Source organism: Chiloscyllium plagiosum, unplaced genomic scaffold, assembly GCF_037043375.1.
Source record: "Chiloscyllium plagiosum isolate Xiang-an unplaced genomic scaffold, Cpla_swu_hap1 HiC_scaffold_50, whole genome shotgun sequence".
NCBI classification, from domain to species: Eukaryota; Metazoa; Chordata; class Chondrichthyes; order Orectolobiformes; family Hemiscylliidae; genus Chiloscyllium; species Chiloscyllium plagiosum.
This window is the reverse complement of record NW_028270188.1, coordinates 55,622,157-55,648,083: the sequence shown is the minus strand read 5'-3', so window position 1 is coordinate 55,648,083 and position 25,927 is coordinate 55,622,157. Positions and strand designations below refer to the sequence as shown.

Genomic DNA, 25,927 nt, shown 5'->3' with positions numbered 1-25,927 from the left:
CAGTGACTGCATCAGACAGCATGCGAGGTTAAATATCAGTCAGGCAGAACGCAGGCATATGCTATTCTGGTCAGAATTTAATTCCAACTCTCACGCCATCAACCTGCACACCACTGACTGTTTTGTTACCCTGCAGATAGTTTCTGACCAACATGTTCAGGCATTTTACAACACATCTCTGGAGCAGGTGGAACTGGAATCAGAGCCTCCTGGCCCAGAGGCAGGGACACTGCCACCGCACCAGACACACCCAGTCACGTCCTCACGAAATTACCCTCCATTAACACATGCATCACTTGCTCCCTCGATGCACTTGGTTGGTCAGGCTGCCCTACTATCCTTCACCAGGCATGTGACGGCAGTGTAATAAGAACTAATAAGTTGGGCACTTAAGTACTAAGGACTCTTGTGGTGCAATGGCAGCAGGCCAGAAGGTCCTGGTTCAAGTGGCGCAGTGGCTCAGTGGTTAGCACTGTTGCCTCACGGCACCAGAGACCCAGGTTTGATTCCAGCCTTGGGGTGACTGTCTATGTGGAGTTTGCACGTTCTCCCAGTGTCTGCGTGGGTTTCCTCCGGGTGCTCCGGTTTCCTCCCACAGTCCAAAGATGTGCAGGTTAGGGTGGATTGGCCATGCTAAATTGCCCACAGTGTTCAGGGATGCGTAGGTTAGGTGCATTAGTCAGAGTAATACAGTAGGAGAATGGGTCTGGGTGGGTTACCCTTCATAGAGTTGGTGTGGACTTGTTGGGCTGAAGGGCCTGTTTCCACACTGTTAGGATTCTATGACTCTATTAAAAAGTGGCACATGTCCCAGAGGAGAGTTCTAACAGCTTGACTGCAACAAAATAATGGCTGGCTCACAGACCACTTATCCAGAGTTTCACCTGAGCTTCAAAAGATTACGTTGCTCAGAAACTTTTCATTCAAAAATAGCAATTAAAGTGAAATAATAAATTATCTGAAAATCTAAAACACCGAAGAGGGAGTTTTTAATTTTACAGAACGTCTGAAAAGCACACGAGGGAGAAAATAACAAGGTTCGAGTGCTGAGAGGGGTCGGGCTGGACGGAAGAGGGATGTTTCTGGCTAAACATTGCCTGGGACTGAGATTTGAAAGTGGAGGCACGACCGGTTTTAAAATAAAAACCTACACACCACTTTAACGGACTGCACTCGGCCCTTTTCTTTACTCTCAGTACAACAACTTCATTATATTTTACTTTAAAGTCAAAATGCAACATTTTTCACACATCCTCCCTGATGTGATAAATTCCTGCCACCAAAGTTGTGGCAGATAGGAGCGTGCTGTCAAATTCAGGAAGCACGACCGCTGGATGAAGAATTTACGTTTTGGAGATTTGTGCCGCCTGGATGCTGAGGCGGCTCGCTTGTTAGCCCATGGGCCTGCCCTACTGTCCCTTCATCCTTTTGATGACCGATCTAACCCAAAAACGGAAATGTTTGCGTGATTTCTGCAACCACCAGCATGTTCCACAGCTTGAAAACCCCCTTGCGAGACACCGCCCACACCAAATCTCTTCCACTGACACATATTTCTGTTCCTCGTATCTGACCTTGTCGATTGCTGGATGCAAGCTGTTGCAAAAAAAAAAAAATTGTCACACTTACGAACCACGGGAGGAAGCTTTTCAGCTCATCAAGCGTGCTCCACTATTCCATCTGACCAAGGCTGATCATTCTCTTTTCCCCCACATCCATGTGTCACTGGCATACTTCTAGGTACCGGCGTCAATTTTAAATAGAGTGAGCACCCACAGACCACTGGGGCAGGAAATTCTAGACCCCTAAATCAGGGGAAACATTTAACCTGCATCAAAACTGCCTGCTCCTTTAAGTATTTGCAGGTTTCAAAGAGATCAGACCATAAGACATAGGAGCAGAAGTAGACCACCCAGAATATCAAGTCTGCTCCGTCACTGAAAGAGATCTGGTTATCCTCAAACCCACTTCCCTACATTTTGCCCCTTACAGATTTTTCGTGAGGAAGGAGATCTGTGTCTGACAGCCGAGAATATATTTAACGTCCCAGCCTCTAAGCCCTCTGCAGGAAAAGAATCCCGCAGATTCATCATCCACAGAGAAGAAATTCCTTCTCACCTCTGTCTTAAATGAAGGACCCCTTATTCTGAGATGACACCCTCCGGTCTTAGGTTGTTTCCTGTTGTGGGAGAGGCGATCAACACCTTCCCTGTCAAGTCCCTCTCTAAGAATCTTGTATGTTTCCACAAGGTAATCTCTCACTCTTCTAAACTCCAATGAGTACAGGTCCAATCCAGGCAAACTCTCCTCATAAGGCAGCCCCTCCAGACCTCAGTATTAGCCTAATGAACCTTCTCTGGACTGCCTCCTATATCTTTCCTCATGTAAGGGAGCAAAACTGTTCACAGTGTTCTAGTTGTGGTCTAACCAGTGGCTTGTACAGTTTGAGCGAGACCTCCCTATTTTTACACTCCATTCCCTTTGCCTTCCTTCCTACATTTGTATGCTGGTATTGTACAATTCATGCACAAGGACCCTCAAACCTCTTTGTGCTGTAGATTTCTTTGCCTCTTGTTCTTTGAAACAGTGGAGAACATCAGCCCAAGCTTGCCCATCCCAATCTCTCTTGGCAGGAGAGTCCTGCCATTCCAGAAACAAGTCTGGTTAACCTTCATTGGACTCTCTCAATGCAATAATGTTTTCCTAAGCTAAGGGAACCAGAGTTGCAAGTGGTACTCCCAAGTACAGACACTAACCAAGTTTGTGCACAATTAAAGCAAGAATACACTATTTGTGTAGTCAAATCCTCTAGCGATAAAGGCTAATACACCTTTAACCTTCCTAACAGCTTGCTGCAACAGCACGTTAACATTCACTAAGTTATCAAAGACACCCAGGCCCTTTTGCACGTCTACATTCTAATCTCTTTTGTGCATTTAAGAAATAACCTGTACATCTTTCCTTCTGTTTGTTCCATTCTGGGTTTTTTGGCCTTTGCACTGTTGGTGTTTTTGGGGACTGGTTTTGCAGCCCTCAATTCCATATCTATCAGGGTGCAACCATTTCAGAAGTCTTTCAACAGATTAAACTAGCAATAACCACATCACAGCAATCCACTCTCGGCTCATTCATCACACCCTCGATTGTTTTTCCGTGAGTGTTTGACGCCAAGCCTGTCCCACCCAGCATCCGTGTGTTGGCTGACCTGCATTCGCTCCTGGTCAGGCAACGCTCCGACTGTAGGATCCTCATCAGTGTTCAAATCCCTTCCCGACCTCGCACATCTCTGCTGCCTCCTCTGCTGCTCTGAGATCTCCATGCTCCTCCATTCCCGGCCTCTTAAGCCTTCTCAATTCCAATCACTATCGCACTGCCTACATACCATGCCTTCAGCTGCCCGGACCCTGAACCACAGAAATACCTCCCTTAACCTCTCTGACTCGCTCTCCGCCTTCAAGAGGGTCCTTACCACTAACCTCTGTGACAACACCGCTCTCACACAATATTCTGTGGCCTGATGTCTAATTTTGTTTTATTTGATGCTCCCCTGAAGCATCTCACTTATCTCACTTGAAAGACTTACATTTACAGAGGAACCTCAATTATCCAAAGGACACGGGCGGGGAGTATTTCGTTAGGATAATCGAATTCTGGATAATCAAATACCAGATTTTTAGATTAGATTAGATTAGATTACTTACAGTGTGGAAACAGGCCCTTCGGCCCAACAAGTCCACACCAACTTGCCGAAGCGAAACCCACCCAGACCCATTCCCCTACATTTACCCCTTCACCTAACACTACGGGCAATTTAGCATGGCCAATTCACCGAACCTGCACATTTTTGGACTATGGGAGGAAACCGGAGCACCCAGAGGAAACCCATGCAGACACAGGGAGAATGTGCAAACTCCAGATAACATAGTTTAACCAAGCATCTTGCGATCTTGCCGGATAATCTGATTTTTGTATAATCAAGGTTCCTCTACTTTTCAAAATCAAACATTTGGCCGTTAAAATACTTTCCTTTTTTACATATAGGGAGGAGAGTGGTCAAAGATAAAGGGGTCAGAAAATTTGCAACTTATGTAATCTTAACATTGTAAATGCTCATCACGGGCCGAACAGCCCGTTCCTGTGCTATACAGGTTAAAGGTCAGCAGGAGCTGCAAGACCAAGGCTGGGGCCTGGACAGGGGCCATGAATGGCTGCATGAAGGAAGGCTGCAGAGTGTGGGGGAAAAAGGCAGTCAAGCGCCCCAAACCACAGGTGTATACCTACACTGCATTACATGATCACACCCTCATATCTGCCAGGATCAGAGCTTATTTTCTGTTGTTTTGCTCAGAGTTGCACTGCGCTGATTTTAAAATGTTTAAAACATAATATACTTCAAACACACCACTGCTGAGGCAGGGATCAGAAAGACATTAACATCGAGGATTTTCATAATGCCAAAGTGAGAATTTTACCAAATGGTGGGAATTCCTCATCCTTGGATATAGCAAACGGAGCAGCCAAAAGGTAATATGCAGTGTCCCACAGATAGCAGTGCAACCATCTCTGTGTTTCAAGATGCTGACTGAGGATAAACATTGGGAACATCTCTCTTTTGAGAGACTCCAATTTATTCTTTCAGGGGGCAAAAGGAGAAAGTATTTCATATCTCATTCAAATGACAGTAACCTCAACAGTGCAGCGCTGCATGGACTAATCAGCCAGCTCAAGCCCCTGCAATAGGATTTGAACCCAGGACCCTGTGAACTGGAGGCATGTGTGCTACCCACTGAGTCACAGGTGATAAGTGGACATTTTATGACATCCAGGACACTATTGAGATACAAGTTGTGGCTGTGGTGACTAATTGGGGGAAGATACGGTCATGTTTTTCCCTATCAGCTAGAGAGTTGGCAGTTTTTTTTCAGAAAGGTATCTCAGCTAAGATTCCCTACAGGATTTACCTGCCCCAATGAGGCTGCAGTGATTCAAGATGGCTGCACACTATCATCTTCTAAAAGGACGAGTAGGGACAGACAATAAAGGTTGACTCAGCCTGTGACACTCCCGTCTCATGAATGAATGAAAAAAATAGGTTAACATCTTGGGGAGGGAAAACAGGGAAATAAAACTCCCCAAAATGAAAACAAAAAGCTGTAGGTAGCTACAGCCCCGCTACAAACATTTGCAGCTATTCATCATAATTATGGCACTCAACATCACAAAATTGTGTACTTTGAGAAGTCAGGAGCCAGTGTGCTGATGGCTTACCATGCAGCTCTTTGACCCAGTTCCTTCCTGCAATGAAGCTTTTTTAAAATAACCACAGCATGCCCTCGGCTGACAGATTTAAAGCCAGCGTGGTAATGAGCCGACAAGGCCAGTGGTGGAACAGGACTGACCGCAGACTGTCGTTGCCACAGACGGGAATCATCTGGTGAAAAATTGTTCACCAGTTACCAGTCTGGAGGCTTGGTCAGAGCAACAGGATATTGCTCCATGGCTGCTTCGGGAGAAAGAAAATGGCTGGCATTTGCGTAACACCATCCACAACCCAAGGGAATCTCCTAGAGCACTTTACAACCAGTAAAGTGATGGAGCACCTTTCTGCTTTGGAGGCGGTGTCACTGTTGTAATGTAGGAAATGCAGCTGCAAATACGTACATAGCAATACTCCACAAATGAAAGTCTGACTAACTGAGATAGATTGTCAATTTTAAGAGAGGCCACAGGACATCAGGAAGAACTCCCCTCACATCCATCTATACAGTTTGCCCACTTGAGAGGACAGGCAGGGTTTACAAGTCTGAAAGGGAATATGGCATGGTACTCCCTGTGCACCAACCCTCCAAGAGTGCAGTGCTCCCTCAGTGCTGGCCCTCCAATACAGCAACGCTCCCTCAGCACTGGCCCTCCAACAGAGCAGCTCTCCTGTGGTGCTGGCCCTCAGACAGCGCCCACTCCCTCAGCGCCGACCCTCCGACAGCGCCTGCTCCCTCGGCACTGACCCTCCGACAGTACCGCGCTCTGGCAGTACCGACCCTCCCACAGAGCAGCACTCCTGTGGCACTGGCCCTCCGACAGAGCCCACACCATAGACGCCAACTATCTAATAGTGCCCGCTCCCACAGCATCGGCCCTCTGACTATGCCACGCTCCCGCGGCGCTAACCTACCCGTAATCTGAGTGTCATCCTGGATTATGGGGCTCAGATCTCTGGACCAGGGGCTCAAACCCACAACATTCCAACACAGTGCCATCCAAATGAAACATAGCTGCAATGTTCTCGTGAAAAGACTTTACATCAGCTGGCCATATACTCCCTCTACTGCCTGTATAGAGTTTACTGTTGGACATGAGTGGTATTTGCATGTAGTGACTCTAAACCCAGTTGAAATTGCTTTGAGTTACAAGAGAAATCTTTATTTCTACTGGCAGTCTCCCCACACATGAACTAGTAACGTCAGCTTCACTGCCTCCTGTGAGTCAGTTGGTTTCAGGATGTGACCCATAGTTTAGGCATGAGATGTCAGTGCGAGACAGAGGGCGGGTTGCAAGAGCTCTGTGCTGCAGAAGAGCTGGTTTACGGAGGCCATCCCATTCCCCACAACACACCGAGACCCAAGAGGGCTTTTCCCAAGCCCCTGGTCAGCTTCTCCCTCTCTGAAACAGTTGCCCAAATAACGATATTGCACTTGAAGCCCTAAGCAATTTAGTTTCTGCTCGGGAAGTTTGGCAGATAAGATGTCAGGGCTATGCAAATTAGAGCTATTTTCAATATTCTCCACACCTAACAAGGATGTTCCAGGGACAGAACCACTCCTGCCACCGATGTTATCTCTGCAAACATGACGCCACACACTAATCAAGTATAACTGCAAAGTTCACAGCTCTACCAGCAGTTCCAGGTGGAATTTATGCACTGGGGCTCCTCTCAGTAAATCAAAGGGCATATCTAGACTCAGATTAAGAAAATAATCCTCACTCAACTTTCACCTGTAGCTTCTGATACAACCCAAGCTCCACAGGCTTTGTTAGACCTTTGTAATTTAGAGTTGAAGTTAAGTCAGTCACCAGGAAAGGGTGTTCAGGTTTCTTATGACATATTTCTGCCAAGACTAACTATAGACAGGGATGGGCAGAGACAGCGAGAGAGATACAGACACAAACAGAAAGGGGCGACAGGCATAGAGAGACTGAGAGAAGAGATTGAATCGACAGAGCTTGAGAGAAAGACAGACAAGAGAGAAATAGGACACTCAACGGCACAGTAAGTAACATTTTTCAAACCTAGAATCATACAGTATAGAAGAGGTCCTTCGACCAATCAAGTCTGTATCATTTCTTCAGTTCAGTTTCCAGTTACAGTCACAGAACTGTACAGCATGAAAACAGATCCTTTGGTCCAACTCATCCATTCTGACCAGATATCCTAAATAAATTTAATCCCATTTGCCAGCATTTGGCCTCTAAGCTTCTTAACCCTTCCTATTCATGTCCTCATTCAGATGCCTTTTAAATGTTGTAATTGTACCAGCCTCCACCACTTCCTCTGGCAGCTCTTCTACGCACTACTCTCTGCGTAAAAAAGTTGCCTCTCGGGTCCCTTTCTCCTCTCACCTGAAACTAAGTCCTCTAGTTTTGAACTGCCTCATATCTAATCCTGTACATGTCTGTCGCACCTCAGCCCGATTTATTCTTCAGAGCTGGAGACAGGTCTCAAGGGGAAATGAGAGGACAATGAGGAAAGGGGACAGCTTGGAATGAATATTTTCAGTCAAAAGCCCCATCTCCACAGAAAATGGAAGTTCGACAAAGTTCCTGGCACTGAGTCGGAGGGGGGGTGGGGATCAAATCCAGGGGTGGAGTGACTACATGGTCAGTGTAAATTCAGTTAGTGGGAAGGGTCAAGTGGTACAGGCAGATAAAGAAGAACGTGCATTTCTGTAGTGTCTTTTATGGTCTCCTAAAGCGTTTCACAGATATTGAAATAAATTTGAGATGCAGTCACTGTTGTGATGCAGGAAATATGACAGCCAGATTATCCACATCAGGATACCACAAACTGTAATATTACTCACACGGGTTGAAGGATAAATATCAAGTCAAGGACATCAGGTGAACATCTCCACAGTCCTTCTTCCAGTAGTGGCTGTGGGATTTCTCACCTACCCAGGGAAGCTGACATGCAACGGCTGACGGCTTATCAGAATGATGGCAACTCGCACAGTGCTTTGTTCCCTCAGTGCTGACCCTGCAACAGTGCGGCGCTTCATTAGGACGCACCCCCCAAAAAAAAAAATCAGTGCAGAGCTCGCTTGAAGTGAGCCACCCTGCTCCCAGACAGTTTGGTGCTCCATTGCGCCCCCCCCCCCCCCCCCCACAATGTTAAGGGCAGCGGGATGATCCCTTAGCACCGACCACCAGCCCCCAACAATGCAGCATTTCCTAGATTCCAGTCCCCCAGCACCCCCCTCCACAATAATGCGGAGCTCCCTCGGCACCAGCCCTCCAATTAACCTCAGAAATTGTCGGTGACAGCACAAAACCTGACTGAACTAGCAGATTATTTGACTTGAGCAGTGGTGATGGTTGTGAGCTGGCTCTCCTTATCTAGGTCAACAGCAGCTTTCAGCACACTGTCATCTTTCTACAGGCACGTACAACACTGACTTTACCAGCAGCTTACAAGACCGCAGCCCCCGACTCCCCGCTCCCTGGCTCCAGGAAGTTTTGATTCATCCTGTGAAGTGCGGGGCTCCCCACAATCCACAAAAACGTCAAGAAGGGCCCTTTGCGCTTGCAGCACAGCCACAGGAGAACCACAACCTTAGTTCAACACCCTGATCTTCTGGGCAACTGCAGCCCCATGGCTAACACTTGAAACTCAACAAGCATGATGGCAACTTGAGCTAAAGACAGGGAGACAGCTGTAAACAAGGAAGGGAAGTGAAGCTTGACTGCTGACCAGACCAAATGCCTGGTGGTGCTAACAATGGAAACAGATGTCTCCTGTTTACACGACCCTTGGACAAATGAGCTCAGAATTATGAGGGTCTTGTGCAAGCTGCGCATTGCATCAAACAGTCTGGAAGACAAGGAGCAAAACATTTAAACGTCGGCAGCTCAGAGGCAATGATAGTGCTAACTCGAGATCAACCATCGCAAAGAGAACACACTGAACTCAGAGAATCATTCATCAGTGGTCCCTCACTGACGAAGACGACTCCCTTTCATTCTCAGGATGAGTCTGCAAGTGGCTGTACAGACTGATACAGCTACCAAAGGCTCTGTTACACTTGGGGCAGGTAATGGTCAAGGGAGGGGGTGGGTGGAATGGGGCATTGGTGCAGCAAGGCTGTCCTTACGGTGTTTTCGTTTGCCTTCCACACCTTCCTCACAGCACGTCTTGAGGTGCTTGAGAATGCACTTTGGATAGTCTTGGGTCAGAAAATTCCCTGGAATCTGTTGGAAAGCTACACTTCTTCAGTGAGGCCTTGAGAGTTTCACTGAAGAGCTTTCTCTGTCCACCTGGGGCTGTGGGGGTTCCCGCCCTTCTACATGGCTCTGAGATGTGAACTATCTACAGCAGACACCACCAATGCTGCCCGCGCTAGATCCTGCAAACCCGCTGGGAACCAGAACACACCAACATCAGTGCCTTCAACCAGGCCAACATCCCCAGCATCGACGCACTGACCACCCTTGATTGGCTGCAAAGGGTTGGGCATGTCATCCACATGTTGGACACGAGGCACCCCAAGCAGATGCGCTACACCTACCTTCAAAAACTCAGAGAATAGCCTCAGCGGAACTAAACTGGCCTGGTCACCACGTACACGTAGTACCTAGATTCCAGTTATATAATGCTTTGATTACGTACTTACAATAAACGCAAAGCTGTATTAGACTCTAACTGAGCTGCCTGCCCTTTATCTGTCACAAAATTCAAGACCCTGGTGGGAAAGAGGCCAAGAGCACATGTTCCACTGGGTATCAGTGAATGATGGGAAGAAGCTGGAAATTTTTTCCTGTGCCGACGCAGCCACCTCCCCCTGCTTCTTTAACAAGCGCACTCCTCCCTCCCCCCAGTCTCCCTGGCCATCTCTCTAACACATCTGTCAGAAAGAGAGGTCTTGTACTAAGGTGCAGCCTTGGCCATTTCACCCGAGTTGCTCACTGAACACAAAGCAAAGCTGCCTTGAAACCCTCGCTTTCACTTCTTATAGTGGCCATGGGATCTTTTACTCATGGTCACACAGAGTTCTGAATGACTGGATCAGAAATAGCCAGCGATACTTCTGGACAGAGTGCACTGACAGACAGCACATCACAGGGCTCAGTGCTCCTGCATAAGCCCATAGGGTCCCTCAAAGCCGGCCTCGATGCACCAGGTCACATAGACAGCATGGCACAGCACAAGGCCATTCAGCACCTCTGCTCAGTGCTAGCATTTCTGATTCACACAAGATTGCTCCCACTGCCCTCCTCATGTCTCCCCTCCAACCACGGTACCACACTACCACACTTTTCCACTCCTTTCTCTCATGCGTTGATCCAGATACTTCCTTCAACATATCAGCTATTCGCATCAATCACTCATGACGGGTGCGAGCTCCCCATTCCCCGTGGGAGCAAGTCTCCAGTTCTCCCCGACTGTCTGGCTGAGGACATTTATCCTGAATTCCTGATTCATTATTGGCTGGTTTATATAGACATCCCTAGCTCTGGTCTCCCCCAACCCTAGCAAGTGAAAATATTTTCTCTACAGCTATACTATTGAACCCCCCTCAATACGTTAATGGCCTTGATCAGTTCATCCCCTCTGACTTATTTTTCAAGACAAAAACATCCTTGCACGTTCAATTTTCGTAATGGTTTTGATCTCCCGGATCTTGCTAACCTTTCCTATTCATGTATTTATCCAAATATCTGTTGAAAGTTGTAATTGTACCACATCTACCTCTTCCTCAGTAAGTTCATTCCAAACGTGAACCACTCTCTGCGTAAAAGATTTGCCCCTCGTGTCTTTTTAAAATCTCTCTCTCTCCTCACCTTAAAAATGTGCCCCCAAGTCTTGAAACCCCTCGTCCTAGATGAAAGACAACTTGAGAGGAGGACCTGAGGGCACAGCCTTAGAGTAAAGGGAAGCCTCTTGACAACGGAGATAAGGAGAAAGCTCTTTAGCCAGAGAATGGTGAACCTGGGGAATTCATTACCACAGAAGGCTGTGGAGGCCAGGTCATTGAATATATTTAAGACAGAGATAGATAACTTCTTGATTGCCAAGGGGATCAAAGGCTATGGGGAGAAAGCAGGAAAATGGGGTCGATAAACTTATCAGCCACGATCGAATGGCGGAGCTAACTCAATGGGCCGAATGGTCTTAACTACCATTAACTCAATCTATATCTCTCATTATTTTATATACTTCTATTTAGTCGACTCTCAACTCCCATTGTCTAGTCAAAAAACATCCCAGCCTTTCTTTGTAACTCAATTGTGAGAAATTTAATATTCGTGCGTTCATCCTGATCACTCCACCTTTGGCAGCTTGCTCGCCTTCTTGGCACAACTCAGGTCAGGTTGAAGAAGTACCTTCAACAGCAAGGGGAACAGAGGTGTGGAGAGGTAGCTGGGTTGAAGGACGGAATTCCAGAGCTTCAGCCTCTGGAATCAAGCACTCAGTAAACAAGACCTGCAGGGAATGTCACAGGTGTAGAGTGTCAAGAGATTCACATTTGATGTTGCACAACACAGCAGGGTAAGTCCCCTGCGACGGTATTGCAAGCACTGGCATTGCTTGAACAACCCCAGTCAAAGTGTGGCACGGCATTCAGAAAGATCATGGGCTGGCAGAACACACAGGGCAAACAAAATATAAATTGGAAAACAGGTAAGGCTAACGTATGAACACACGAAACAGGCACAGGTAGACTGTTCGGCTGCTCTGACGTTCAAGAAGATCACGGTTGACAGACTGCCCCATAAACAAACAAAAAAAAAAGAAAAACCTGTTTTGACGTCCTTCGGGGAAAGGAAACTGCCAGTCAGCCCGGCCCGTGCCCTCCACCTGTCTCTCACCGCGTGGCACACCCTCACAAACAGCTTAGCACACCAGATCCACTGCAATACATGCGAGAAAATTGATTTTCAAGATCGCTAATGGTCATGACAAGGTGGAGCCGTTCTAGAATTACGAGGTGCTGTTGTGAAATGCATGGTCACCCTTACAGGATAGAGAATTTTTTCCTCCCTCAGTGGGAGTGGGTTCTGTTCCTTTGGAATTCTCTGCCTCAGAAGGCAGTGTAGGTGGGGTCATTGAATATTTTTAAAGATTTTAAAGATTATTGTTAGGTGGGGGGGGGGGGGGGGTGAAGGGGTAAACAAGAGTTTGCGAGAAATGACAGGAATGTGGAAGTCGGAACACAAACAAATCTGCCATATATGCAAATATATATAATAGCAGGGTTAGGCCTTCACCCCCTTGACCATACTCTGCCATTCAATGAACAACATGCAAGCTTAAATTAGCATTCTCGCCAACCTCGACAATCTTTCACTGCCTTGTTTAACAAGAGCCTATCCAACTCTGCCTTAAAAGCATTCAAGGACACGGGTAGGCAGGCCAGCGCAGCGGCAGGAACAGCAAGATTGGGAGCAGGTAGCCTGGGGAGGGCAGGGGCCAGAGGTGTAGGCAGCTCAGGGCAGGGGTGAGGGCGGGAGGAGGAGAAGGCAGCCCTGTGCGGCCAGCAGTGATAACGGAAGCAGGCAGCATAGGGTGGGGGTGAGAGCAAGACTGGGAGCAGGCAGCAAGAGAGGTACAGCCATTGTGAGGAGTGCGAGCCCAACATGACTAGACACTTATGGATTGTGGTTTTGAACTGTTAACTGTGTTTCTTTGTTTTTCTACTTATAGTCATAGATCTGTACAGCATGGAAACATATCCTTCAGTCCAACGCGTCCATGCTGAACCAGATATCCTAACCTAATCTCGTCCCATTTGCCAGAACTTGGCCCATTTCACTCTAAACCCTTCCTATTCATGTAACTATCCAGATGCTTTTAAATGTTACAATTGTACCAGCCTCCACCACTTCCTCTGGCAGCTCATTCCATACACACACCACCCTCCGTGTGAAAGTGTTGCCCCTTAGGTCTCTTTCCTATCTTTCCCCTCTCACTCTAAACCTATGCCCCTCTAGTTCTGGACTCTCCCACCCCAGGGAAAAGACCTTGTCTATTTATCCTATCCATGCCCCTCATGGTTTTATAAACCTCTATAAGGTCACCCCTCAGCCTCCGAAGCTCCAGGGAAAACAGCCCCAGCCTGTTCAGTCTCTCCCTGTAGCTCAAACCCTCCAACCCTGGCAACATTCTTGTAAATCCTTTCTGAACCCTTTCAAGTTTCACATCATCTTTCCAATAGGAAGGAGACCAGAATTGCATGCAATATTCCAACAGTGGCCTTACCAATGTCCTGTACAGCCGCAACATGACCTCCCAACTCCTGTACTCAATACCCTGACCAATAAAGGAAAGCATACCAAACACCGTCCTCACTAATCTACCTGTGATTTCACTTTTAAGGAGCTATGAACCTACACTCTAAGGAGTCTTTGTTCAGCAACACTCCTAGGACCTTACCATTAAGTGTATAAGTCCTGCTAAGATTTGCCTTTCCAAAATGCAGCACCTCACATTTATCTGAATTAAATTCCATCTGCCGCTCTTCAGCCCATTGGCCCATCTGGTCCAGATCCTGTTGTAATCTGAGGTAACCTTCTTCACTATCCACTACACCTCCAATTTTGGTGTCATCTGCAAACTTACTAACTGTACCTCTTATGCTCACATCCAAATCAGTTATATAAATGACAAAAAGTGGAGGGCCCAGCACCAATCCTTGTGGCACTCCACTGGTCACAGGCCTCCAGTCTGAAAAACAACCCTCCACCATCACCCTCTGTCTTCTACCTTTGAGTCAGTTCTGTATCCAAATGGCTAGTTCTCCTTATATTCCATGAGATCTAACCTTGCTAATCAGTCTCCCACGGGGAAACTTGTCGAACGCCTTAATGAAGTCCATATAGCTCTACTGCTCTGCCCTCATCAATCCTCTTTGTTAAATCTTTCCTCTCTCATCCCAAACCTATGCCCCTCTAGTTCTGGACTCCCCCACCCCAGAGAAAAGACCTTGTCTATTCACCCTATCCATGCCCCTCATTACTTTATAAACCTCTATAAGGACATCCCCTCAGCCTCCGACACACCAGGGTAAATATCCCCTGCCTATTCAGCCTCTCCCTGTTGCTCAAATCCTCCAACATCCTTGTAAACCTTTTCTGAACCCTTTCAAAGTTTTACGACATCCTTCCTATAGGAAGGAGACTAGAATTGCACACAATATTCCAAAAGTGGCCTAACCGATGCCCTGTACAGCCGCAACACGACCTTCCAACACCTAAGAAAGAAGCACAGTAATGATTTACCGTTAACTTTGGTTTCCTTATTTTTCTGCTGTGTACCTAAGATTCTGTCCCTCGGTATAACCTTGTACCTACAATGATGCCATAAAGTGGCGATTTGTAAACTTTTCACTGTATTCATGAGGGCACACATGACAATAACCTAATTCAATTAATTTCCGCTGACTTTTCAAGGAATAAGTCCAAAAACTCTCAATCTTATTGAACAGTAGAGCAGGCCTTGAGGGGCTAAATATGCCCCCACTTCCGCTCCTAACTGGTGGTGCATTTGCAAATACAATGTCGTGAAGAAGCATCACTAATTTTTGTTTGGCAGTCAGGGATGGATGTAGCGCAGGCCTCAAAAAAGAGAAAGCATCAAACTCAGGATAATTTTCACCTCAGTTTGCTCACACCCCCACACCATTGGGACGAGTTGGGTAAAATATTACTCAGCGTTTCCAAATTTCTGGGACTTTTTTTTTTGCAAGAGTGCACAGTGCTATGTAGAGACCGGCAAGCTTTGGTACAGGAGGATGGAAACATGTTCTGACAAGCTCTCTCTCGTGTGTCAAGCAGAATGGAAAGAGGCAGGAAGAAATGAAAACAGTGTTTCATCTCTGGAAAATCCGCTTTGCTTCGCCAACCCCTAAAAGGAGGTGGGTAAATAAAGTTAGGGTCTCAGACTAGACACTACCCTCTCAATCTATTTAACCCAAGTCCCTGGACTCCTCCACCTCTGCTCAAAAATTTTGATTTCACGCAACCAACTTGCCATCTCATCTGCTTTCTTCCTCCTGTTCTGACCAGCATCATGGGCAGCCGGTGAGGGGAAGGGTGATCTACATTTATCTGCTTAGTAACAAGGCTTCACAGATGACTTCTCTGGAAAGTCGGGTTGCGAGAGGAAGTGGCCACTACGGAAATGAACAGTGACCTTATAATGGGAGATGGGGGAGGCCAACTTGCTCAAACAATTCAGGTGGTCAACATACCTGGTTTGATTAGATTCCCTACAGTGTGGAAAGAGGCCCTCCAGCCCACACCGACCCTCCGAAGAGTAACCCATCCAGACCCATTTCCCTCTGACTGATGCACCTAACACTACGGGCAATTTAGCGTGGCCAATTCACCTGACCCGCACATTTTTGGACTGTGGGAGGAAACCGGAGCACCCGGAGGAAACCCAAGCAGACACGGGGAGAATGTCTGTGTGGAGTTTGCAGTTACCAGAGGCTGGAATCGAACCTGGGATGCTGGTGCTGTGAGGCAGCAGTGCTAACCACTTTGACAGGCGTGCGCAAGACACCAGATTCTAATGTGCTGCTGTGCAGCAGAAGAGACACTAACCCTCCACTTACACATAAAAATAAAATTTCCAGTGCCCTGTGTCAGTATGAAGGACAAAGCTTCACTTCTGCAGAGGAAGTGATGTATTCCCACACTCTCCATCCCCATCTCCAATCGTTCTGGACCTTTCTTTGTACAGTACGTGATCATGACATTAATAGGAAACACCCGCACAAGCTTGGGACTCTCCAAAGTGCTTCAAGAAAATTTCTGAGGGAGGGCAGTCATCATTGTGAGGCAGCAATTTATACACTGCGAGCTCCCACAAAATAGCCACACCATCCTGAAAATAACTATCAACGCTGGAGATCTGAAAGACACAGAAATAGAACCTACTGGAGAAACTCAGCAAGTCTGGCAACATCCACGGAGTGAGAAAACAAGATTTAACGTTTCAAGCCCAGTGATGTATCTTCAGAAAGTTTCAGTCCTCTGCAGTGTGACCCTTCTTCAGAGTAGGTCAGAAAATTTCTGAAGAAGTGTCACTAAACTCGAAACATTAACCCTTGGTTTCTCTCTCCACAGACGCTGCGGTATCTGCTGAGTTTCTCCAGCAAGCTCTGCTTTGATGAGCACAATTCAATCATGAACCAGCTCTTCAGTACTTTCAGGGAGTGCAACAAAAAGGTTTACCTGACCAATTCCTGGGATTGCTAAATCTTTCTTCACCGAAAAGTGCAGGGGAGGCGAGAAGGATGGGTTGCTGCCTGGAGCTCGGCTGCAGATCAACGTGACCTCATTGCATGGCAGGACAGCCACGACAGGCTAATTGATATTGCCTCCACTACTACCTTGCATTGCTAGATAGAGGGAGGGAAGGGAAAGCAGGAGCTGAAGGACACAGCCTTCCTTGAAAGGTGCAGAATTTATTCTACAAGCTTGCATCTGGGCAGAGTATAAAAAAGCAGAGAGAACAAAAAAGGGGGAGCATTTTAATTCTGAAAAAAAAAACTGTACTGACCAGTTTTTAAGTCTTGGCTGAGGATTACTGGCAATAATCCAACCTCCGTCTTTAGCCGCAGCACAGGTCCCTGTGTGCCTCCTTGGTGCAGATTAAGACATTGTGCTTGGTTTTCCTCTGGCCTAAGAAGAGACCCAACAGATGATGAAACTCGGCCTGTTCTGTCCCTACCATCGCTTTCTGTTCTCCAACCCTAGTTCAGCTGGCGGAGAGCCCCAGAGGAAATTCTCCAACCGCAGGAAACCCTCAACTGGACTTGGCCTCGCAGTCCAGTGACCACCACCCCAGCTCTGCAGCAACTGCACTGCCACCACAGGGCATGCGATGGAGGAGACCCTCTCGGTGCATGCTTGATACATCTCCTCCACATGGCAGCAGCTGCAGCTCCAAATCATACACAGCAAAACAAAAACACAGCTGGACGAAACAGCTTGGCATTCAGTGGACAACGCCCCTAGTTTCCTACTTCGACTGGGACACCCAGATGGTAGAACTTGAACTTAATAAAAATCTGGAATCAAGAGTCTAAGAAGAACTAAGAGCCTAATGATGACCATGTACAACAATAGATACATTTCTGATGAAAAGTATGATTAAGGGCTATGGGCAGCAGGCAGGAGAGTGGAGTGGAGACCAGGATAAGATCAACCTTGATCATGTTAAATGGTGGAGCTGGCTCAAAAGGTTAAATTGCTTGCTCCACTCCTAATTCTTAAGTCGACTGAATTCACAAATGTCCTTTTGGGATGGTGACGACCATCCTGACCCTGTCTGGCCTACATGAGAGTTCAGGCCTACAGCAACAGGGTTGGCTTTCGACTGCCCTCTGGACAATTAGAGAGATGAATAATAAATGCTGACCCAAGTCCTATGAATAAATAATAAGAAAACCCAGCCAGGTAAACTAACAGAAAGTTAGATTTCCAGCACGGAATGGGAATGTGACTGAGCAAATAATCCAGAGGCCCCCAGGATAATGCAGGGGTTTGTTCCGTGTGGAATTTACATTCAATGAATAAAACCTGGAATCAGAAGATGGTCTTTGGGCAGGTGACTGTGATGACTGTCATCGATTGTGGTTAAAAATCCCCATCGGGGGGTCACTAATTTGGGGTGGGGGAGTAATTTGCCATCCTTACCCAGTCTGGGCCTACACGTGACTCCAGACCCTACAGCAAGGGGGCCGATTCATTACCACCCTCCAATATAAGCAACAGGGGCTTTTGCCCGAAACGTCGATTTTCCTGCTCCTCGGATGCTGCCTGACCTGCTGTGCTTTACCAGCACCCATTCTGAGCTAGACTTTGGTTTCCACCATCTGCAGTCCTCACTTTTGCCTAGTTGATTTTAATCTCACTGCGAATCCTCTTGCAAGGATGCCTACCGCGAAGAAGTAGTCCTCCTCTCTCCACAGGAATCTCAATGAGTCTGTCTCTCACTGCAACCCTCTGCCCTGAAGCTCTTCAACCATGTACTGAAACAAACTCAGTTCAATAAATGCCTGCATTAAAATTCATTCATCAGATGAGGGTGTTGCTGACTAGATCAGTGTTTATTGTCCATCCCTAATTGCCCAGAGGGAGGTTTAAGAGTCAACCGCATTGCTGTGGGTCTGGATTCACACATAGGCCAGACCACGTAAGGAGGGCAGTTTTCTTTCCCTAAAGGACATTAGTGAACCAGATGGGTTTTTCCAACAATGGATTCACGGTCATCATTAGACACTTAACTCCAGATTTATTTGAATTCAAATTCCACCATCCGCTGTGGCTGGATTTGAACCCCAGAACATCACCGTGAGAATCTGCATTTACAGTCCAGTGATTATAGCAGCAGACTAACGCCTCCCTAGTGTCACCCACATCTCAGGAAAGGAATAATGGAGCACAATTTTAAGGGGTAGGCTGCCATTTTCAGATCATCTCATATTAATGCCGTCTGCAATCCCTCTGTCAGCAGGGAGGTGGCCAGGTACAGTGGCAGTCTGCAAGACTGGACCAATTATCTAAGGAAAGACACATTCTGAGGTAGGGTCACTGGCCCTGAAAAAGTAACTCTGATTTCTCTCCACAGATGCTGCCAGACCCGCTGAGCTTTTCCAGCAATTTCTGTTTTTGAGGACTTGACTTAGGCTGTTTAAATTCATTGCTTTTTCAAAAAGGATAGAAAGCTCGCTGAATAGCTTAATTCAGATGTGATAACAATTGCAAAACGGGCCGTGCATTATTAAAATGAGAGAAAACAAGATGTGTCAGTCCTCCTACACTTTGCAAATGCGAGTGACATACATTTCATTTGCATCCAACCTGGCAGGGACTGTCTCGCACAAAATGGAGGGCGAGGGCAGGTGTGGACTTGTCATAATGTGGGGATTAAAAGCACTGTGACTGTTTCCTGGCACCCTACCAATCAAACCTGAATTTCCAAATTCATCCTTTAGTCACAAAACCTGTAAGGTACACCACACAGCTGATCAAACTTAGCAAGAGAGAATAGCCTTTAAAATTCATCTGGATGGGCACATGAATAGGAAGGGTTGAGAGGGATGCTGGCATATAGGAGTCGGTCAGATTGGGTCATCTGGTCGGCATGGACGGGTTGGACCAAAGGGTCTGTTCCCATGCTCTACAACTCTAAAACTGCCAAAACAATCAATCAGTTTTTGCAAATACAATCTGTGACATCTGGGATTACTCACTATACATACAGTGACAGGTTATATTTGTAAAAATAATCATCTTTTTAAAATTCATTCATGGGATGTGGGCATTGCTGGCATTTACTGCCCAGGCCGAAATGCCCAGAGGGCAGTTTAAGAGTCAACCACATTGCTGTGGCGTCTGGAATCACGTGTAGGCCAGGGTAGGTAAGGATGGCAGTTTCCTTCCCTAAAGGACACGAGTGAACCAGATGGGCTTTTTCCAAACAATCAACAAATGGAATCACGGTCATCATTAATTCTAGATTTTTATGTCAAATGCCCGGCCTGTAGGGTTACCAGGCCCTCTGTGCATGCTGACAGGAGGGTCGTAGACAGAGCATCCTTTGCCCCAGGGTGCCTCTAGGACAGCTGCCACCCAGCTTTACTGCATCCATCATCATGTAGTGCTGGAAGTTGGGATGTAGCCTTGGAACCCAACGGTTCCCTGCTCCAGAAGACCAGCAGGGAATTTGAGCAACCGAGTTGATGTTTGTCTCGATCCACGGGTTTGGGGGCAGTCTGTGGAGATCAGAGTCTGCCGTCGTACCCACTGTGTCTGTCTGTCTCGGTCTCTCTCACTAGATCAGCGATGCAAATGTACATTCTGCAAGGAGCTTTATGGTGATCTCTTCCCAACTCGAAGGCTGGCTTATGGAGGGATTGAGGCGCTGGGTGTGCCAAAGGATTGGGATGGACCCTTCTCACCCACCGGTCAAGCTACGGCTTTGTGCTGTTTTGGAAGTCCCCGCAGTAAGGCATTGCCCCAACAAACTCTGACAGTGAAGTAAGTGAACCAGCCGACGGCATCCTGTGTACATATCTGGATACAGAGGAAATCTAGCACGGCCGACTCCCCCTCCCACTCCACCAAGGATATGCAGGTCTTTGGACTCCTCCATCGCCAGACCACAATAAACGACAGCTGGAGGAAGAACGCCTCATCTTCCGCCTAGGAACCCTCCAACCACAAGGGATGAACTCGGATTTCACCAGTTTCCTCATTCCCCCTCCCCCCACCTTGTCTCAGTCAAATCCATCGAATTCAGCACCGCCTTCCTAACCTGCAATCTTCTTCCTGACCTCTCCGCCCCCACCCCAGTCTGACCTATCACCCTCACCTTGACCTCTTTACACCTATCACATTTCCGACGCCCCTCCCCCAAGTCCCTCCTCCCTACCTTTTATCTTAGCCTGCTGGACAAACTTTCCTCATTCCTGAAGAAGGGCTTATGCCCGAAACGTCGATTCTCCTGTTCCCTGGATGCTGCCTGACCTGCTGCGCTTTTCCAGCAACACATTTTCAGCTCTGATCTCCAGCATCTGCAGACCTCACTTTCTCCTCGACAATTTAGCATGGCCAATCCACCCTAACCTGCACATCCCTGGGCACTACGGGACAATTTAGCATGGCCAATCCACCCTAACCTACTCATCCCTGGACACTATGGAACAATTTAGCATAGCCAATCCACCCTAACCCGCGCATCCCTGGGCACTATGGGACAATTTAGCATGGCCAATCCACCCTAACCCGCACATCCCTGGGGACTATGGGACAATTTAGCATGGCCAATCCACCCTAACCTGCACATCTTTGGACTGTGGGAGGAAACCCACGCAGACACGGGGCGGGGGGGGGGGGGGGGAAGAATGCGCAAACTCCACACAGAGAGTCGCCCCGAGGGTGGAATCGAACCCGGGTCCCCGGCGCCGTGAGGCAGCGATACTGACCAGCCGGTGCGTTATACCTGCCACCCCAGGAATCGATCCGAAAACCTGGCGGCCCGCCCTGGAGCACCCGCTCCAATGCCAGACGCGGGCGCCCACTCAGCGATTTCCATCGTCCCCAACCCCCAGGGGCAGACGCGGAGAGAGAGAGAGAGAGAGAGAGAGAGAGACGGACGCCCACTCCAGTGGGCACCCGGGTGGGGGTGGGGGTGGGGGGGGGAAACATGCCAACCCCTCTACCTCCCACGCCGCCTCCGACCCCCCAACACCCGCCAGGCGGGCAACGCCGAGGGTACCGCCCCCACCCCTTACCCCTCCAAGACACCTCCTACCCCATTACAGCCCCTCAAAGGGGGCAATGCACCCTGACCTTTGACCCTTGACCTTGAAATGTCAAGATGGGACGGGCAGGAGGGCAGCAAACCGGTTTCACTGCTGAATGCAGGGCAGGCAGGTGAGAAAACACAAACCCCTTGCCCTTCTCTTACCTGGGGCTTGGGCACTTTCCTGCTGCCGAGTGATTTTCTGAGGTAAAACTAAGTCTTTTCCAGCCCGATCGTGATTGACAACCGCCGAAGAGGAAACTGCCAGGGAGTGCAAAGGTCCGATGGTCTTTCGCCAATCTTTTATTTTTATTTTTCCGCCTCTTTATTTTCTTTTTTAATTGCCGCCTCCCCGCCCCCTTCGGTTCCTCCACCGTCGACGGGCGACGAACAGCCGCCGGCGGAGATCCCGCCCGCCACGCGCCCCTCGGCGCCATTGGCCCAGCACAGTCCACGCCCGCCCTGGCTCCCTCCTCCCATTGGGTCAGGGGGCCGTCCGTCGGCGCGCCCCGAAGTCCCATTGGACGCGACCGGCGTCCCTCTCGACATACCCCCCGCCCATGCCCGCCCCCAGTCACTCCCATTGGAGGAAAGGCGGGTTCCAAACCAGTGTCTGCCCGCCCCCGGTCACCCATTGGATAGAGGGACGTCCGTCACTCATGTTGCCGCCCACTACACGCCTCTGTCTATTGCATTGGCTCAGGGAAACGTCCATTACCTGATTCTCCGCCCACGGTTGAATTGATTAAGTCCACGGGGCTGTCCATCCAACTCGTCCCGATTGGTCTGTCAAAATAGCTGAAGACCCTCCCAGTCACCCACATCTTATTGGTCTAGGGAACTGTCCATCCAACCTGCTCCAACCCTCGCATGCCATTGCTCCATCAGGTGCATCCCCGACACACGCAACGTGATTATACATCATCTAATTGGATCATAGTAATGTCCATCAAGCGCAGGCCCCCGAACTCCCATTGGTCATACGACACCCGGTAGGTGGTGTTATTACACGTTGGGGCGGTGACACCTCCTCTGATTGGTCACATAGCGGGATTCGCAAAGCGTGTGGGCGTTTCCTCCGCTCCTATTGGTGAGAATGGCCGTCCGTCATCGGACACGTCACCGGCCCACCCGACGCTATTGGTTGGTATTACCGTCGATCATGATGCATCCGGCCGTCAACGCTACCCCGACGTCCGACTGGTCAAACCGTATGTCCGTCAGGCGCAGCCCCGCCCATACCCTTTCCTGATTGGTGTGAATCCCGGTCACGCTGCAGGCTTCGCCCCACCCCCCTCTAAGGTCGGAAACCCCGCCCCACCCCGCGGCAGGTAAACACCGGCTCTCTATTCAATTCTTAAATAAAGGCCGCGACCCGCCTAAAAGGTATCGGATGGCTGTTTATCTCGCCTTGGGAAATGTCTCGGGTCGATTTAAGATCACTTTCTTCGCTTCTTTTATTTAAAAAAAAATAAACCAATTTTGCGACCGGCTCCAACGGTGGAAGCGGGGGTTCAGTCACGTGTGAGCGGGAGCGGTCTCCCATTGGCCGGTCCTCAGTGGGCGGTGTCGCGTTGTTCCACGCCCCCTACCTGGGAGTGGGCGGAGCCAGTAACTCTTAAAGGGGCAGGCACCTCATCCCCAAAACTTTCAAGTGGACAATGTAACAGGGTGGGAAGCAGGCAAGTCTGTAACTAGAGGCAGAGTAGACTATCTGTGGCATTTGGGCATCTCCAGCATTTGTTGCCTGTCCCTAGTTGCCCCCTTGAGAAGGATGTGGCAACTCATAGAGTTCCTGAATTTTCTTATTTGCGTAAATACTTTCCCCAAAATGCAGCACCTCGCATTTATCTGAATTAAACTCCATCTGCCACTTCTCGGCCCATCTGGTCAAGATCCTGTTGTAATCTGAGGTAACCCTCTTCGCTGTCCACGTCACCTCCAATTTTGGTGTCATCTGCAAACTTACTAACTGCACCTCTTATGTTCACACCCAAATTAGATTAGATTAGATTAGATTACAGTGTGGAAACAGGCCCTTCGGCCCAACAAGTCCACACCGGCCCGCCGAAGCGCAACCCACCCGTACCCCTACATTTACCTCTTACCTAACACTACGGGCAATTTAGCACTCATTTATGTAAATGACAAAAGGTAGAGGGCCCAGCACCGATCCTTGTCACACGCCACTGGCCACAGGCCTCCACCAACAAGAAGAGCATGCATGTGGCCACATGGCTCAGGGAGGGGCAGGACTGGCAGCTGAATGTTCCAGGAAACAAATGCTACAGGAAGGATAGAAAGGGAGGCAAGAGAGGAGGGGGGAGTGGCATTGTTGATAAGGGATAGCATTACAGCTGTGCTGAGGGAGTCATGATTTGGAGATGCTGGTGTTGGACTGGGGGTGTACAAAGTTAAAAATCATACAACACCAGGTTATAGTCCAACAGGTTTAATTAGAACACAGGGGGCTAACACCTTCAACCTATTGTCTAGCTATCACCATTGTTAACAGCTAACCCGAGAATGCAACTTTAAAGAAAAGGTTTTGTGATTTACACATGAAAGAAATGAAACTATCACTGTATTCTAACAGATGAAAGGCTTAACAGACAATCAATGTTTCAATGTATAATTTCAGTTACATCACACTGTAAATTTTTGCTATGAATTCCGTGTTACGATCGAGCCCTCCACTACCACCTGATGAAGGAGCGTCGCTCCGAAAGCTAGTGTGCTTCCAATTAAACCTGTTGGACTATAACCTGGTGTTGTGTGATTTTTAACTTTGTGCTGAGGGAGGATATTCCCAGAAGTACATCCAGGGAAGTTATTTGGGTGGAACTGAGAAATAAGAAAGGGATGATCACCTCATTGGGATTGTATTATAGACCCCCCAATAGTCAGAGGGAAATTGAGAAACAAACTTGTAAGGAGATCTCAGCTATTTGTTAGAAAAATAGGGTGGTTATGGTAGGGGATTTCAACTTTCCAAACATCGACTGGGACTTCTATAGTATTAAGGGTTTAGATGGAGAGGAATTTCTTAAGTGTGTACAAGACAATTTTCTCATTCAGTATGTGGATGTACCTACTAGAGAAAGTGCAAAACTTGACCTACTCTTGGGAAATCAGGCAGGTGACTGAGGTGTCAGTGGGGGAGCACTTTGGGGCCAGTGACCATAATTCTATTAGTTTTAAAATAGTGATGGAAAAGGATAGTCCAGATCTAAAAGTTGAAGTTCTAAATTGGAGAAAGGCCAATTTTGACGGTATTAGGCAAGAACTTTCGAAAGCTGATTGGAGGCAGATGTTCGCAGGTAAAGGGACGGCTGGAAAATGGGAAGCCTTCAGAAATGGGGTAACGAGAATCCAGAGAAAGTTATATTCCTGTCAGGGTGAAAGGGAAGGCTGGTAGGTATAGGGAATGCTCGATGACTAAAGAAACTGAGGGTTTGGTTAAGAAAAAGAAGGAAGCATATGTCAGGTACAGACAGGATAGATCGAGTGAATCCTTAGAAGAGTGTAAAGGCAGTAGGAGTATACTTAAGAGGGAATTCAGGAGGGCAAAACGGGGACATGAGATAGCTTTGGCAAATAGAAATAAGGAGAATCCAAAGGGTTTTTACAAATACATTAAGGACAAAAGGGTAACTAGGGAGAGAATAGTTCCCCTCAAAGATCAGCAAGGCAGCCTTTGTGTGGATCCGCAGAAAATGGGGAAGATTCTAAATGAATATTTTGCGTCAGTATTTACTGTGGAAAAGGATATGGAAGATATAGACTGTAGGGAAATAGATGGTGACACCTTGCAAAATGTCCAGATTACAGAGGAGGAAGTGCTGGATGCCTTGAAACGGTTAAAGGTGGATAAATCCCAAGGACCTGATCAGGTGTACCCGAGAACTCTGTGGGAAGCTAGAGAAGTGATTGCTGGGCCTCTTGCTGAGATATTTGTATCATCGATAGTCACAGGTGAGGTGCCGGAAGACTGGAGGTTGGCAAATGTGGTGCCACTGTTTAAGAAGGGTGGTAAGGACAAGCTAGGGAACTATAGACCAGTGAGCCTGACCTCGGTGGTGGGAAAGTTGTTGGAGGGAATCCTGAGGGACAGGATGTACATGTATTTGGAAAGGCAAGGACTGATTTGGGATAGTTAGCATGGCTTTGTGTGTGGGAAATCATGTCTCACAAACTTGATTGAGTTTTTTGATGAAGTAACAAAGAGGTTTGATGAGGGCAGAGCGATAGATGTGATCTGTATGGACTTCAGTAAGGCATTCGACAAGGTTCCCCATGGGAGACTGATTAGCAAGGTTAGATCTCATGGAATAAAGGGAGAACTAGCCACTTGGATACAGAACTGGATCAAAGGGAGAAGACAGAGGGTGGTGGTGG

At 47.9% G+C, this 25,927-nt stretch overlaps 1 protein-coding gene across 4 annotated transcripts in view; it reads right to left on the bottom strand.

Annotated features, from left to right (window-relative positions):
* zbtb7b (zinc finger and BTB domain containing 7B) overlaps window positions 1–21,915 on the bottom strand; it is an 87,683-nt gene extending 65,768 nt beyond the window's left edge. For 2 of the 4 annotated variants that reach the window (XR_015755348.1, XM_043683995.2), the window contains exons 1-2: window positions 21,695–21,915; window positions 16,778–16,899 (exon numbers count right to left, since the gene is read on the bottom strand). The gene's annotated coding sequence lies outside the window, so the exon portion shown is untranslated. Of the gene's footprint in view, window positions 1–972; window positions 1,597–16,777; window positions 16,900–21,694 lie in introns of those variants that run through there. The other 2 variants (XR_015755347.1, XM_043683996.2) reach the window with 2 other exon arrangements.
* Window positions 21,916–25,927: the final 4,012 nt, after the last annotated feature.